At 41.9% G+C, this 18,134-nt stretch overlaps 1 protein-coding gene and 1 long non-coding RNA gene across 6 annotated transcripts in view; one reads left to right on the plus strand and one right to left on the minus strand.

Annotated features, from left to right (window-relative positions):
* LOC143303396 (uncharacterized) overlaps positions 1-892 on the minus strand; it is a 60,161-nt gene extending 59,269 nt beyond the window's left edge. For all 3 annotated transcript variants that reach the window (XR_013059596.1, XR_013059597.1, XR_013059595.1), the window contains exons 1-2: positions 836-892; positions 324-519 (exon numbers count right to left, since the gene is read on the minus strand). This is a non-coding gene — a long non-coding RNA (uncharacterized LOC143303396). The remainder of the gene's footprint in view (positions 1-323; positions 520-835) is intronic.
* The window catches only part of pdm3 (POU-domain protein pdm3), a 212,218-nt gene that overhangs the window by 69,795 nt on the left and 124,289 nt on the right, over positions 1-18,134 (plus strand). The gene's annotated exons all lie outside the window — the stretch shown is intronic.

The following is an 18,134-nucleotide window of genomic DNA, read 5'->3' on the forward strand; positions in this document are numbered from 1 at the left end:
GCGCAAGATGACGTCGATCCGAGCGTAAACGACGTTAAACCAAGAGAACGAAGAAGGAGAATGGATGGATCGAGCGACGCGTAATACAAAAGCGTAAAGAGTCGAGGTTGTTATTTTAGGAGAATAGTAGAACGAGTTGCCAACGAAATGGGTTATTTCGAGCCGTTGATTTTCTCCTGCTACTACGAACGAAACGCGGGGAGAATATCATTATAAAACGCCAAGTCACGAAACCGGCCATTCCGGCGTCCTATTAAAATATTAAAACACCTCGTCCAGCCCCTGGTGAGTCCTGGCGTGGGGTGTGAAAAAAATAAATCTACCTTGTCATGCACAGCCCCTCTCCTGGTGCCAGACTCTCTCGTTGTCTCTCTGCTGTGGTGTTTCAGGAACAGGTATGAACGGTCCTTGAACACGTCCGATCGATCGATGGAACAATTCGTTCCACCAGCTTGCCTTTCGCCTCCCAAGAACGAAACTGCTCACGCACCATTCATCTTTTCTTCTCGTTCTTTAACTCTGCAAACGATCGTTCGATAGTTCATTGTTTGATAACTCGATCGATTAATTTTTGTAAATTGTCAAATGTAATTAAATGGCTATAGAATGCTAAGCTAGAAGTAGTTATAAATGGTTAAGAAAGCTTTCAAAGGAACGTTAAGAAAAGTTAACAGAAGCAAATTTCAATGCAAAGCAAAGCAAGGGGAATAGAGCGAAAGAAGTATAAAAGTGTAGAAAAAGTTATCGTTCAATCTCAACCGGTCTAGGTTAATTTTTCGGAACAAAAATGTGTCAAACAATTGATAGAATTAATCGGTACACATTTAACCATTACATGTCGCATGGTCGCGTGCCACGTATAGATTGTATCACGAAGTAAATCACATTTGCAAACGGTTCCGCGATACTGTTAGAAACCGGTCGCCAGAAGAAGCATGATGACGGTAGTAAAAAACGCGGAAGCAAATAAGTCGACCGAGGCGGTAGTTCGAGGCCGTCACCACTTCTACGCTATTTCGACCTGGCTGGACTTGTCCGGTCGCTCATCAGTCAGAGTCATTACCGGGATAATTAATTACATTTGCCCCCTCGTCTCTTCAGTCCAGAGCTCGTTCGCGTCTCGCCCCTTCTACGGAGCCACCCTCGACCCTGATACGAACAGTGGACGAAATCAATGGAAAAATATAGGATTAGGCCGGCATAGGTTGACGATGTCGCCGATGAGAGTGAAATACAACGTGGAAAATGGCTCGTGGAACGAGATAGGACAGAAAGAAGAAGAAAAAGAGAGAGAGAGACAAAGCTCCGTTTAACCGCTGCTTGGTTTCTCTCTTTTGCTATACCTATGGAGGAAAAAAATAAGAATTATCTCTCCAGTGGAGAGTTGAAACTGAATTTCGGCCATTCTGAATCGTCTGACCCGAAGTAGAACATTGGAAGATGAGGAGAGGGAAGAACTGGGAAGAGGATCTCGAAGGTTCTCGTCTGAACGAGGAGAGAAGGCACGGCATGAAAATCTGTTGAAAACTCGACTCCTTCTTTAATTAATTATGCAAATGGCCGGCGGGCAGCATGCTTAAACTTTTCCTCGGAGACCCGGCCGACTCGCGGTAGCTCGAGCCGCGGCGTTAATTATACACCGAATAATAACAATTATTACAATTACCGTGAGCCATCCTCTCTCTCTCTCTTTCTCTATCTATCTTCTCTTTTTTCTTTCCTTGTTCTCCACTTGGTCGAAGCAGGCTTCAAGGCACAAGGAATACATCTACAGCTTGCCCCTGCGACTGGTCGCCAACGTGTATTCCGTACACTTCATAGCCGCCAAACAGCCAGCAATTTACACGTTTCACGACGCGTATTATTTCCGTATAATATGAGTGACTCGCTGTGTGAATACGGGTTTGCGTTAAACCGCTGGTATTAGAAGTAATAAGAAGTGAATCTTTTTCTGTCATTTATTAGAGGCAGTTTAATTCCTCAGATTATAGTTAAGGAATGAGAAAAATGTTTAGACATTTTGTCACATTTCACATCGTTGAATTATTCGTTCGAATAATGAATTCTTTCACGCTCTACTACTGTACTATTTCGGAGGATGTTAGAGGAGTTAATTAAAGAATATAAAGATACATATATCAATAGAACAAATGAATTCGTCCATCTGATTACACAAATCTTGCATGGAAGTAATAAAATGGTTCGTAGGCTTGATAGAAGTAGGAAAAATAAAAGTAATTATTACACAGGCAATTTACAAATTTTGTGACACATATTATACCAGTTACTGTAAGGTAACAGAAGTTGGATATTTATTACATTCATTAAAGAAAGATTGGCTTTTACACCATTGATGAACAAACAGATATTAATCGAATTCATCTAATTCGTGTAAGGAAGATTAATCTTTGTATTATGGATAATTGTTCCATTTCTTTGAATTAAAAGTAAGAAAAGAAGAGGAGCACTCGCCAAACAGTCAGTAATTTAATTCTGTATAATAGGATTGTCTTTTTCCCATTCTCCTAAAATCCTGACAAAAAGTAACGGGCAAAGAGGAGAAAACGATACCGATAATCGACGATCGTTCTATTCGTACAGTACGTGGCATTAGCAGGAGCAACTACAAAAAAGAAAAGAATCAAAGAGAACAGGAACGGTCGATTCAAGTAAATCAAAGCGTGACATCCGACGCGAATTAAAAACCTCATTACCGCAGATACGCGTTTTTCGGAAAGCTCGTAACTTCTCGATATCCTGACAAAAGCGAGAGGCGATCGTACCCACACGAGATCCTAATCGGCGCGTTGCGTGAATGTAATTTCGCACTAGGAACGCAACTGACCCTTGAGTGGACGCTCGACTGTGACACAGCTCATAAAACTGTATCAGAACGAGGCAGTTAGCTCGCCTCCTCTCTGCCTGGCTTTGGAAATGGAGAACGCGGCGCGTGCAACACACGCGAGTAGCACACGCGAGTGCGTATATTTATTCGCCTGGCCGGAAAACGAAGTTACGTAAGAGGCCACGCGACAATATCATCCAGCGTTTTATATTCTTACGCCCTTGTTCATTTGCGTGGCATGAATTTATGAGTTGGTACTTGAGGTTCAGATTGAGGGTGTGGTTGATGGTTCAAAGAATTTGCCCGTTACTTTGCAAGACTTTTCCCGTATTGTTCTTTGCTTGATTTGTATTAATTTCGAAAATTGTTGACACGTCCAGTTATGTGCTTTTATAACACTCATATGATATCGACTGAAATATAAAAAACAAATTTAAAGTCGCGAAATTAAAAAAAGAAGGTTTAACGTAATTCTCATAAAGTCGTATACTACTTATTGAGATATCTAAATCACTACGTGTTTCATAGAACTCATTATGTCAAGAATGCTGAAACGAAACTGTATTAAGTGGTGAATTAACAACAAGATTATAGAGCGATTTAGTACAGTAATATAGAAATACCTTCTAAATGCATGAACGCAATTTGTTACAACGCAAAATGAGTAACAAAAATCAGTAGTCAACGTTAAATAACACGTTTGTGGACCATAAATACCATGCACTCTACAAGAATATGTAGGAAGTAATTAGACACATTAATTAATTAATTCACTAGAAACAGAGGTTACGTATAAAGAGGGAAATAAGGAATAAGGAGAATCGAACCGTGCCTGGTCAGATACGGTTAAAATGGCAACGAGTTCACATCCCTTCAAATTCCCAACTTTTACTGGAGAAACTATTACGAGTGAAACTAACCAGATTAATATTCCTGCTTAACGTTGCAATTTATCTTCAAATTTACAACTAAACAATTCAAGCCGCCTAAGGAAAGAAACTGAGAAATTTCTAGAATTCTCAATTAATGAATTACAAAGAGGCGATAGAAATTTATTGCATAAGATAGAAAACATATCCAAAATGAACAAAGAAGAGTATAATAATTAGTAGTTGCTCGTGCAACATTGTGCCGCTTTGCTTCGTAATATTTCCTGCTTTCAAAGTCGTACACTTCGCTCTACTCTAATCTCTTATAGTGGAATCGATCTAGAAACATCATTTACCCATATATTAAACACCTCGATCGTTAAGATCCGTAATCTGCGTTTATCCTTTTAACGGGAGCATGAAACGTTTCTTCCCAGCGACGTGCACACAACCAACCACACAATCGCCGGTGAATTCTAAACGAGAGTTAATGAAACATTCTTCGTGTGTACACACGATCATCGGACTAGATAAACCGCCTTTCAGAGAACTGTGTTCCTTAAAGCGGAGTGAATGGACGCGTCATAAAAATTGTAAAATTTCAAACCCAGATAGCGATCGAGAAAAACGAAGAAAAAAAGGCGTTAACACGATGCTCCTGTGGCTCCATTCGTCACGAGTAATTACGTTCACGCAAGCAGGTCGATCGTAATCTTGTCTTACGCGCGCGTGTAATCGAACCTCTCTTGTGCTCCTACAGCAAATAAGAAATAGCTTTCTCAATTTTTACTATGCTCTCTGACACCTATAAATTACCAAATTTAAGCTTCCTACTCAAAACCTCATTACTTCAGAAATAATAAATTAATAATATAAAAATTGTATGTAAAAAAAACTAATGTGAAGAATTCTTTTGGACTTGATAAATAACGAAAGAAGCAAAATTTGAAAGTATGTCTCATTCTCTCTAATATTCTAACATGTATTTTCCTTTCCTTGAAACATATTAACATATTTAACATATTTTTAAATTCTTGCCTATTCTCATACAATTATGTATGATGCAATCTAGAATAGTATTTCTTACGATTTTGTTTTTGGTAAAATTGAATTTCTAAAATCCTTTCAATGATGTTCAGTAGACATGAAGAATTATGTACGAATCAATATATTATAGTAAGTTTATTAGTTACTTCTACAACTCTGCAAATAGATTTGCCATTTATATTGACACTCATAAAGAAGCAGCATTTGAATGAAATGTCCTATTTTCCAAACACCGTAGCATATGTAACTTTTCCTCGAAATAAGCGACACGCTCGGGACCGACCAGTTACTTATTACGAGACAGGTATACTATTCGGTTTGACTTTGTTCTCGAACGAGAGATCCAATATAACGGCAAATCAGAAAGATGATCGGTCAAGTAGCATGTAATACCCCAGGATTGCTAATACTAGAGTGAGAAAGCATTATACATATTCTATGCGTTTTCTACTAAGCGATGTCACTGTTCATTCGAACAGAAAAATGTATGGCTTCTCGCTTTCACGGGTCTTTCACACTGTCAGTAAATTTAAATAAAGAAGAGGGGATTCCGGGTTGCTCATTCCGAGGCAAAACTTACTTTACTTTCGATAGTTTATATATATTCGTGCTCATCCTTATACATTTCTCCATATTTCCACTCTTTCTAAATGCATGAACATCTGCATTCTAATTACCACGCTCTGTCATCATGCCGTGAAACATTCTAATATATATATTTTTTAAACAAAATTGCAAATTACTTACCCTCGTGGAACCGATATGGTTGTTTCATTTACACGCGCAATAATCGACCGCTTTTTTTTCTAATTGAATTAACAGATACCAAGCATGCTTTCTTTATGCTTGATGCCTCGTAACCGAGCCGCGTGCTCGTTGCAACAAATTGCTGCGTTACGTAACGCGGATAAACGAAAGAGACGTGTAGAGCTCGCGGAGTACCCTGCGTTGGGGCGTTTCACTTGAAAATTATTGCAAATAACAGAGGTGATGTAATGAGCTAAAATATAATTGGCCGGAAGATCGGCGTGCGTGGCGTAACGTTCCACACCTTACTGGGTTCTCGCTTTCTGTTATCTGCGTGTGTTAAGCACGAAAATAACCGTAATCAGTCGCCCGGCGAGAGAACGCCACATAATCCTACCGCATTACAAGTGAGCATAATTTATTTACTACGCTCCAATTAGCCGTACAGCTCGCCTCATAGAGTATCGAATTTTACTTGTTGCGTTTAATCACTGCTTCCTATTGCCCCGAGGACAGCTCGTGCTCCGTGCTACTGCATGCTGTTGCCGTTGTTGTTGAATTTAATCGTTTATTCGTTACGTTACGAGCTATCGTTTTCCCGCTTTACACTGCTAACTCGTAAGTTTGTTCGTTACCTTACGAAAAACGTTGGACGAACTCGTCTTTTGGGCTGGTTTCGATGCATCGTGGTTTAGTTGCATTAATGGTGCAACGATTGTCGTATCAGCTTCTCTGTTTCGCTACAGATCAACCTGTTTGTATCATTGGTATGTATGAGTGCATATGTATGCTTATTTATCTATATAGGAGAAGTTGATTGTCATTGGATATCAAAGAGATAGGATTTTAAGCGACGTTTGTCGGCGCGCGATAAAATGTTGGCGAAACGTCGGAAAAATTCCCGGGTATGCGATAATTGCGCGTTCGAAATAAAGCACGGCCAAAGGTCTTGGGACCCGTGCTCATTTCCTTTCTCATTTAGGTCTGTAAAAACCGCTCATGATATCGCGTTACTAATTAGTAAATGAAACAGCTCGAGATAATGCCGCCGGTGCCACAGGGAAAATATTGCACAATACGTTTACAACTGTGCAATCTGCGGTGCGCCCAGGGATAGTGGTATAATTTTTTTTACATTTTTGCGTGTATATACCGACGCGTGTGTGTTTGTTTTTTTTCTGTTGCTTTCTCCCCCATTTTTTTCCCCAGGCCAGGAAAAAATTTTTAATCATATTAGTTCCATTTAATGACTTTGTCCGGATGATACTTTGTATCGGTCGTTCCTCGTATGTACCATCCCCTCCCCGTGGCAGACATTAACAGAGAAACAAAGTGAGAGGGAGAGAGAACAAAAAAGGGGTAATATAATTAAATTTAATTTAAAAAGTGTTCAGGTTTTGTTCGAATTTTCATGGCGAAATAAAATTTTAACGAACCCCGCCCAACCATTCCGCGTCTGGAAATGGTCGTGATATCAACAAACGAAATTAGAATCAATTAATCGGTATACGTGAAAACGCAGGGAACTCGATAACCAAGAAATTATAAAGAACATTAGTCTACTACTAAGAAATGAACGTCTGTCTTGTGGTTACTTTTGCCATAAAATTTCTAAGTATTTTTCTTATAAATGTAATCTCTGATTTTTATAATAATTTAACAATTCTTAGAGAAGTTCATTTACTGATGTCGCTAACAAGGTATTTAAATATCCATTTTATTTTCCAATTAATTAAATTATATATTTAGGATTTACTATTTAACATTTGATGACCAACGTCGCATCTAATAACTTATTCTTTCGACTTCATTATATTCGTTAAAGCTATACAATCCGTCTTATAAACAATTATCGTGACAATTTCATTCATGGGTACGCTCCCCTTGCGTTATAACCATCTTTTTACTTCTTCATTCCTATTAATATCTCCCTCGACGTCTGACCGTATTGTTATTATGAATTTATTTAACACAAATTAATGGATCTTATTCTGTTTATAATAACAAGAACCCGTCTGGACATTCGGAAATTTCCTTTACCTATTTCCACACGACCAATCCCTTGAATTATTCAATTTAATTTAAATGAAAATTGCCACAGGAATTTTCTACCTATACAGACATTAATCCTTTCGCTGCGATACGTTTATGAAGATAAAAATGGTGTTTGTTAATATGAAGAAGATAGGGGTAGAAACAGATTAATTAGTTTGCATAATTAATCATGGTGTGACACATATAAACTGAAAGAAAAAGGAGATACGTTTACACTTGTTTGGCAAATGCGATAAACAATTGATCTTTAATATATTTTCTAGATGATTGGCCTTCCTTTGTATAATCGGACAATTTATCTGGCTTGATATCATTAAAAATGTCTGGAACCTATTCTTATTCCAGACGCTATACTCCCTGATTTGAAGATAAAAATTCAAGATGTTCGACAAAATAATAACACTTTAATAATTTACATATTTTAATGTTAGACTTTCCTTGTTCCTTGCAATTTTTACGAGAATAAATTGAAAGAAAGATGAATGAAAAATAGTGAAAATACAGTTATTATCTGAATATAAAAAAATTTTATTTGGCTAGTCCTAATTCGATGGCCAAGGATTAAAATATTGAAGCCAGACAAGTCATCGATTCTTAGAAAAAGCCGAAAAACCCTTACGAACAGCCGGTATGTATCGTTTTATCATCGATTCATGGAAGAAACTGGAGTATAGAGGAATTAAGTCGGTGGTTGGAAATGAAATAAACTCTTTTTTTCTCTACTGCGCGGATCGATGGAAATTTGCATAACGGCGAGCGAGATAACGGTGTCGAGCGTTGCCAGCTAATAGACCGAACGACAGCCGGGATTGGAACTTTCATAATTTTTTCAGAAGGAGACAAATTCGAATCGGCAGGTATCAATCGCGCAACTAATGCCAGGAACGCGGGTAGAAAATTGCGAACCATGCGCTGGAGGATTGCGAGCACATCGTTCGACCGATTGGAACCAAATTTGGCATGAAATCACGTCCCTCGTCGTGGCGATCCCGGTGATTCATTTAAAAATTCATACTACGTGCCCAGTAAACCTTTTATGGCGCGCCTCTTCTATCCTGGTTCTTGCTTCGTCGACCTCCTTCAGTGTTCTGCTTGACGTCGCGGTTCTGAAATAGAATCCATTAAACGCTTAAGACGCGATGGAACGTTCTTCGCTTGACTTTGGTAGATATAAAAAAGGATGCACCCGGGTCGGTTTGAAGGACCGATTGCCGTTTTCGTTTCGGGAATTTTGCTGATTGAGGTAATGTAATTGGTTTCGTATATCTCTTTGCGACAGTTTTATGGAGGGTTTCAGTATCATACTGTGTAAGTTGTGCGTGAATGGATCTCCATAAAAAAAAAGAAAAAATAAAAATAAAAACTGTAAATGACGAGCAAGCATACGCATTTTTTAGATGACAAATTATTTACGAACAGATAAAGCTTTGGTTACTTAAAGTCGTAATACTTCTCATTGTTACAATTATCATAAAAAACTGACACGTTCTTCCTAGGTATAAGGAAGATCTTTGAAATATTCCCGACACTTAAATGTATGGAATGTTCTTAAAAATTGTATTAGGTCCGTAATTATAAACAGTCAGCTGGGAATTACAATTCGCTATTAAACGTACCAACTTTAAAAACTCATTATTCCAAAAATAGACAAAACAAAATACTCTATTTAGGTTCTCAGGTGTTCAACAAATTTTCTCACGAATTAAATCCAATTAATTTCTACAAAAAAGAGAAGGACGGCTAAAATGAAAAGAGCGTGGTATAACGTCGTTTAAGAAAGCCCAAAGGACGGTGGCAAAACAGCCATTCGGATTTCCCGAAAATCCGCTAAACTCTAATGAGCGGAGTTCCGTTCCACCGGTGGTGTCAAACGCTATTCAACGTTATTTTAATATTAAACGATATTCAACGGGATTTTAATTCCGGCGAGTTCGCGGTATCGTGGCTACGTGCGAGCGTAAATGGTATGCGAGCGCGCGATAGTCGCCGTGGCGGCCGCGGTGCGTTAAATTAACCGCTAAATGATGTCAAGCAAAACCGCGGGACCGTTTCACGCAAATTCCGTGCAAACGAGCCGCTAGTCAACCTTCGAGTGACCCTACATTCTACTCGAAAATCCTCACCGATTCGTTGAATCGATTAAGAACTTGCGGTCGCGATTTTCTTCCGCGTACGTCGCTACACACGCTCGTGATCAGCGATTTAGTATCGGGGACAAACGATGGAAAAAAGCGGGCGGTTCCAATCAGACGAGCGTCGTTTCGCGCGATCGCGTATGAAGCACGTCTACGAGTGGAAACCATGGGGGGGGGGGGAGGTGGCTGCTATGAAGGGTGTGGGTGGCGCTGGACGAATTTGTTTCCGAACAATTTTCAGTGTTCCGCCGTCCAAAGGGGTTGGCCGGCAGGAATAATGTATACCCGAGGTTTGGCTAGCCTGTCGAGCCGTGGAACTGTTCGGAGGGCCAAGGGGTAAAGAGAAAAACAGAGTACCACAGGCGGGAAAGAGCGTAACGACAGGGCGAGCGAGCGAGAGAAAAAGAGAACAACGTTCGGGTGTGGGTGCGGGCGCGAGAGGGTGCGAGGGGTGACGGCGATACTTTTTTCGGGTGTAATTTTTTATCAGCACCGGCAACCAAGCGCTTTGACCAATCCCTCAACCCCCTCTCCAAACCTCTATATAGCTCGGCTCTCTCACGCCATCCTCCACCCCCTCCCTTCGAACCCCTCTGTACCTGTAGGTACCCCGATTCCGCAACCCCCTTGAACAGCCTCACCCTGCTCGCGCGCCCCCGAGAATCGTTCGGCTATATAGCCTACACACGACTAGGCTGCCCTCTCCTCCACCTACCTTTGGCCCTCTCTCTCCCCCCACCATCGACCAATCTCGCCACCGTATCGGTGCTCAATCACATTTGCGATGCATTTTTTTTCCTTCCTCTTTTTTCATAAAGCTGGATTATAATTGCATCGCGAGTTCGAGTTGCGGGATAGCCGGGCGAAAAAATGGAACATTGCCGGGGTATGGGGTATGGTGCGCCGGTTCGGTGGGCCAACGTGTAGTATGAGGAAGCTCGGAGCGTGAGTTAGATAGAGCGAGAGCGAGAGGGGAAAAGATAGAAAAAAAATTGTAGAGAGAGAGCAGGAGAGAAGGACACATAGTATACAGTGAGAGGAGAGGGACAGTGAAAGAAAGGTGGGGGGCAAAGGGAGCGAGGGGAGAGCTCGATGGACGATCGGTTCGGGAGCGGGTGGAAAAAGGGGGTGGTAGGGGGATCGAACAGGAGGAAAAAACCGATGAGGTTTCGGGGCCGCTTGATTGGTAGCCGAACGTACACCTACTCGCTATCAACGAATCCGACTATTCGTGTCCTCATCTTCACCCCTTGCGTTATATCCCAACACCCTCCACTCCTCCTCTTCTTCCTCGCGCCGCTTGCACGGCACTCTTCTCTACTGCTCGGTCCTCCTCATACTCTCTTGATCGTATTTGACGCCCCCTAGAACAGTCTATGCCCATTCTAGTGGAGTAACGCTCGGAACTGCCTCCGACATAGACCTCGTGGCAGCTCTATAACGAAATCTGGAACATGTCGTTATCCCATTAAATTCGGTATCTGCTGATCCGATTCATGGGCACCGTGGGGACCGGAAGTGCCGCGTGGAACACTTTCGTTCCGGGCGTTCGATGGCCAAGCGCGCCAACAGCCGCGTTTCGATGCGTCGTCGAATAAAATTCCAACGATGCGACTCTTTTCGATCGAGAATCGATGTCGCTGAGTCCGCAGTCCCACTGCTGGGGGGGGGGGGGGGGGGGGGGGAGGTTGGAATTTTGATGGCGAAATTTGCTAGCCGATCGACGATCTTCAATTGATTAATGGGAGAGTCGTTATTTTTCGAATTGCCACCGAAGGAATGAAATTGATGGCTTGTGGAACCACGTCCGTAGTTCTGGGATAAGAAATTTTTTATGCGAATTTTGTTTTTCTGGTTGATTAAATTTTTTGTTTCGACCTCGTGGAAAGTATCGTAAATCGGCCGAAGGATCGATTTTTATGGGTTTTATCGATCTCGATTATTCGAAGGGTCGATTAAACGCGCGTGAATATTGCCGCGGGCGATAATTGTGTATTAATGGTGGTCATAAGTCAAAAATTCGCGCTTTTAACACACTTTTGTATCGCGGACGTAGTATTTCTTTTGACGAGGTATAATTATCGCCGCGCGAATGGGGGCGAGCAATTTACAGGGAGCAAATGTAATTGGTCGGCGGGAAGCAAGCGAGACGAAACATCGCGAACCGGGGAACGTGGAAAAAATAAAATATGGGCAACAAAAAAAAAAAAAAGGAGGGAAAAGAAGAGGGAGAGAAAATATATTGCACAGAGAATATATTACATACATATGTATATATTAATTCGTTCTTAATCCCCGTACGTCCAATTACTTTCGCCGGCGTTGCATAACTAATTACGAATCTCCCTGGCCGCGTTGCAACCGCCGTTTGCAACTTCTTACGGGAGTTTATTATGCCATCATAATTACATGAATATTTTATTCCACGATGAGAAAGAGAGGCCGAGCCACTCGTGCCTCTTACTAATTAAAATCATTCTTCGCATCTGCTTAAGCTATCTTCGATAATCCAGCCGCGTCGGTTATAGGATCTTGCAACTTGAAACCACCCTCTCGACCGATAGGAGGGAGATGGGTCAGATACGAAGAGGTGGAAATTCGCAGATCCGTTTCTTTGACGATAAATTTATCGCGACGTGGTGGGATAATTAAACGAGCGAAAAAGTACAAGGAATTGAAAAATGAGGAAACGAAGAAAGGTAGAAGTAGAACAAGATGTGGAAAAAATTTGAAAGAAGAATCACAAAAGAAACGAGTCGTTCAATTAAATCGACAGAAGAGAAAAGAAAGGGATATATATATGGATGAGAGATAGGAAGAGGAACGAGACGACTCGTGGATCTTGGAAATCGGTGCTTCAATCCCCGACAACCGAACGCTGAACGTGTGCTACAACCAACAATTCCTGGTGCCTAACAAAGATCATGCCGGCGATGATCGGTCGGCGATATCGCTTATATCCAGCATAGGGTGTTTTATCTGGCGCGCATACGGGAGGAGGGTGGGAGAAGGACACAGAAGGGTGGTTTGGGTGGGTGAAGAGAGAAAGCGACGTCCTTTGGACGTGCAGCCCGTCGATAAATAGCGAATGCGATAAAATGCCGCGAATTTAAAATACGCCCAGGATTTTACAGCGGGGACCAAAGGACAAAGCCGCTCTCGTTGTTTCGACAATACCGCTCGTCGAAAGGGGGTGGCGACGGCCGACAGAGAGAAAACGAGAGGCCGAGTGGAGGGAAAAAAACGGGGAGAATCGAGACAAGTGGAAGAGAGAGGTAGTGATCGAGGAGGATGAGATGGAAACAAGGGGCGAGAAAGAGACGGACTATGTGGAGAGAACCGTTGTATATACGTATACGCGTATATACATATATATATAAAAGAGGCACGCCAATGTATACATGCGCGAGTGTGTGTGTGGCGGTGAGGAGGAGGCATAGAACGAGGGCTGATTCTTCGGGCAACACACGTTTGCCCACACGTTCACGCAGCAGTAGCAGCAGCAGCAGCAGCAGCGGCAGCAGCAGCAGCAGCAGCAGCAGTAGCAGCATCACGCGCCGGCAGGCGTCGCTGGTTTTAAAAATGGGGGATTTTTTCACATTTATCAGTGCACGCTCAGATCTGGCTTCCGTATCAATGTCCGAACACACGTGAACACCCAGACAATCGAGCGTTTCACACGAATACATTGTCCTGATCGGATTGTATGGATTTTTTTCCGGGACACACACCACCCACCCCCTTTGCACCCGTCTCCCTACCTTTTGCTCTTCTACCTCCCGTATACCCTCCCTCCCCACACTTCCCTTCCCCCTGCTGGTGGCCGGGTCTGCTCCCGTCTACGGCCACCCCCGTACAATACCACCCCATCAGCTATTCCGCCACCCACGCGACAACCGTAATTTTAAGCTGAAAGGACCGATTTTTGTGCATCTCGATGCTGTTTGCTGCGTCGTCGGCTTCCACCCACCCCTCCGCCTGCCGATATCAAGCCCCCTGGTTTTTTCCCCTCTCTTTCTCAACCACCGCCCAACTCTCTTTTTTCCTTTCTCTCTCTTTTTGCTCTTCGCGGTCGAACGACGCTGACGTCGACCGAACAATCGTTTTGTGCGTACATAATGTTTTGATTCCTCGCAGCCTGCCTTGCCCAGGATAATTGTTATCGATGCTACGTATTTTTTTCGGTCATGATATAATACATCCCGGATATTATACATTTACCATCGCTGTACCGTTCTGTTATAAACGAATTTTGTAAAAGGAGAACGAATCACAGACAGAGAGGATGAATCGAAGCTGTAGGACGACGTTGGTTCTCCGCGACGTTGCCGTAGTCGCGGTCGCAAAATATCGACGGGAAACCACGAGGGCGTACAAAATATAACCGATCGCCACAATTATCAAGCCAAACATCCCGAAATACACTTGCAAGCCCGCGCGCGCCCGCGTTTGTCGATTCGAGGTCGAAGCACGATGGCCTCTCTCGCGTCGCCCGTACCCGCAACGATAGCCGTGGCCTGCGGTTAAAGCCCCCGGATCCCGACATCTGCGGAATCAAAAAGCTCTTCCCGATGAATGGAAGACGATCAGTCGTGTCTGTTCGCATGCTCGGATAAATAAATAGGGATCCGCCATTATCTGGAGGACCAGCCCTCGACGCTGCTGCTGCCGGGACCCCTACCACCGGCACAGGTCAATGGGATTCATAACGTTTGCGCGTCGGATAAAAAAGCTGGCTGGCCCAGTATACAGAAGGGTGGGGCCACATCGGAACATTACTCATGCCTCGGCGTTCGCGCAATTTTTAGCTCTGAAATAAATCATCATTATTGCGGCTGGAGGGATGCGCATTATGGGGGCCACGGGGGTAGATTATCGTAGGTGGAGGCCACCTACGGTATATATACCTCTTGCTCTCTAGCACATCGCCGTCTACCACCCCCACCCATCATTTTTCTCTCACTCTCCATCTCTCTCTCTCTCTCTCTTACTCTCACTCTCTCTCTATTTCGCTCTCTCTCGCTCTCTTGCTCTCTGTAGCGCAGGGCTAAACACCGATGAAACGAGACGAGAAAAAAAAAGTTCGGGTACACGATGAATGTTGCCGGCTACGCGTTCCGATTGATTTCGTCTGATCAAAGTTCGTGGAAAATGTGTATTTTTATTAGTAGTTATTGCGTTAGGGGTGGCTACGGGATCGAAGGAATGTAAACGATGGATTCGGAGTAAGGTATTGTATGAATGCTGGGCGCAGACAGTATTTGATAGCAGAAATCTCAAATGGAAACTGCGTTTAACAAAGATTTAAAAATTTGTGTTTCATGTAACAATCTATAAAATCATTCGAAATTCTTGCTTCCGGTTCTACTTCCATTGAACATTGTCTCACTTTTGTCTTGACTGTAGATTATTTACAGTCGCGTATTCCTTTGTACCTCTTGTTCGATGACTGCCATTTCTAGAAGGAATTTAAGACAGCCGTACATTCTTCACTCAGACGCGATCTTAAATATACTAAGTTACAAAGTCAAGTACTCGATATTCCGTGGTTCAGGCAGTATATAATCCTTGAAGCATTCTCAAGCTCTTTTAATTCTGTGGACAACATAATTGCTAAACTAAAATGAGATAATGCGTAGAAACGAACACTTGATCGTGTAGACTGTATATTTTTACGTACAGTATTCTTATAGCCAACATGAGAACGTCTTCCAAATAATATTTTAATCACTAGATTAACTTACTTTTTCGTTAATCAATATTTTTGATCGGTTAGTCTCTTTCTTCTTCGTTTCGAACAGGACAGTGTACAAATCAAAATCTAGTCTATTTCGAGAAACACCATTAGTAGAATTGATTAGTGTGTAATAACGAAGCAGTAAGATGAATAGGCAGATCGAAGCTAGTTTTTCATTTTTCATGAAACGTTACGGAGATAAAAATAACGAGTTCTGCACTCTTCACCCATTTCTCTTCATCTTGCCTTGACACGATACTTTCGTTCCAATACATAATAATGCTTCCTTGAGGCGAAGTAATCCTATGATTAGCAAATATCCGATTGTCGTCGATGTCCAATCAAGCGACAGTTAATATTAATTCACCTCTATGTGTTTATTTAAATCTAGATCTTTGCCAAAGTCAATATAGTCAGTATAATCCAAAACAATTACCAAATTCTGATAACTTCTAAATAGAAAAATCGAAGCCGTATTATTTCAGATCATTCCTCAATAATTATTCTCTTATTGAACATTTCATCATTGATCACTTTTCCCCATAACCTGTCGCATTATCGCGTATTAATATCGAACTACCGTGAATAGACAAAAATTCTCGTCTATTTGCGTAAAATCCACGTAACATTCAAGGATCCAAGTAATTAGCTAATTCTATTCGAATTATAACTTACAACTAATTACACTAAAACGTGGATATCTATTTGACGCAGTCGATCAGGCTATTTAGCGTGATGTATCCATGCAGCGCGGAAGGATAGAAAGTGAGAGAGATGGAAGGGAGCAAAGGGGTTGGTTGAAAGGGCGGAAATCGGTGGGAGGGTAACCAGGATGATGTTACATCATCAATCAGCTGGCAAACATCAACTCAACACTCGCACCCCGGCTGGTATGTCCTGACCTGTAGCCAAATATATGCGCCGATAATATCGTCGCAGCATTGCTACATCATGTCCGGCTGTAATTAATTATCTAATTCTTAATCGACGGTTACCACGCATCGATCGAGCCACCACGAAGATCGCGCGAGATTTATAACGACGTTTATTCCTCCTTTGAATTTTTTATCGAGGAAAATTGTACTATTTTTTATTACGATCAATCTTACGTGACATAGATTTCTTAACTTTGAATTGCGCATTTTAATCATAAGGACGTTCGTTAGGAAATTTCGTATGATAAAGATTTCAATGATATTGAGATTTCAATTACTTGAGCTTCGATTTGTGAGACTTATGAAACGTTTGGTACAGAAATTTCGAGAAATTTTACGTAATAAAAGTCGTTAAAGGTATTGATTTTGTAATTACCTAAATTCTCTTTCACAAGAATTACTAAAAACTTTGTGTAACGAAAATTCCCTTGGTACTGTGGTTACTAGAATTTTAGAAAATATCGCGCGATGAAAATTCGTATGTCACTGATCGAGTCTCCTCTGGATTTTGCTTCGCAAAAATTTTTGACCGTTTGTTAAGAATATTTGGAGAAATTTCGTATGATACGAGTTTCTGAATGTTCGTTACGGGAATTTTATGAGATTTAAACTAATAAATATTCACAAAATCTTTATGTGAAACACTTACGAAGATAACAAGATCTTCAGTTAAAAATCACAAAAAATAATCTCGTAACAATACAAACATTTTTCAAATTAAACACCATATAGATAAAGAATTAGCCTAAATCTTTTTTCAACGATTTCAATCTTCCATCTTACCTACCAGATTCACTTTACAGAAACACCAATAAAACACAAACAGTTCATTCCATCGGTCAATGCAGAAGTTAATAATTTGCAACTCCATTCATGATTCTCTGTTTAGCATTAGATAATAAACAATCATACAAAACACTGCGATCGTACGTCTGAATTAAAAAGCGGGAGCAAATTGTGACGTGAATTCGCAGTGGAAGGTGATGAGCTTGGTGATCCTATTGGAAGAGTAGGTTAAGGTTACTCGGCTCATTAGCGGGGTTGAGCGTGCTGGTTGACGCGAGGCTCGCGCGTCGCGACGAACACCGTCGTTCCGGCAATCATCGGTAATTGTGACGATCGATCTTGATCGAAATGCTCATTTCCTGTTTGCTTGGCCGCTAGGAGCGTTCAGAGGCCCGCCAGCTGGGTGACCATCCAGGTCGAATAGTGGGGATGGTAACGTTGAACATTGGCGAGAGGGAGAGTGGGGTCGAAGGGTGCCTCTAGCCGGCGCATCATTAACGTGATTAATGTTGAAATAAATCAGGAGCTTCGAAACGGTAGTCGATAAATCCAATAATTGCGGTATAATCATAAGTAAACAGGTAACGCGGCTCGCGTTAGCATATCGCTGCCGGCGATCAGGCTAACGCTCTGTGTCCCTCCATTACGTATGCATTGACTTTTGATTCCCGTTCGTACTGACTTTTCGCGTTTAGCAACAGCCTCGAAGCATCATCGTCGCGTAAATCTCGAACGGTTTATTACACGTATCGATCGATCTCCGGTTTCCGGGATCTTCGTGTCTCTATCCCCGTCTCTCTCCTACGCCATTCAAGGAGCGTAATTATTCAGCGTAAATGAGTTATTAATTACAAGGCGGTTTAATTATATGCTGATGTATGATTTATGACGCGAATCCACCGCATCTTCGTTCTTCTCGGAGTACCTCGGGAAGATCGATGTACGAGATCCGATCAAACGAACGAGATTCTTGAAGAA

Source organism: Bombus vancouverensis, chromosome 11 (genome assembly GCF_051014615.1).
Source record: "Bombus vancouverensis nearcticus chromosome 11, iyBomVanc1_principal, whole genome shotgun sequence".
In the NCBI taxonomy this organism is placed as follows: domain Eukaryota; kingdom Metazoa; phylum Arthropoda; class Insecta; order Hymenoptera; family Apidae; genus Bombus; species Bombus vancouverensis.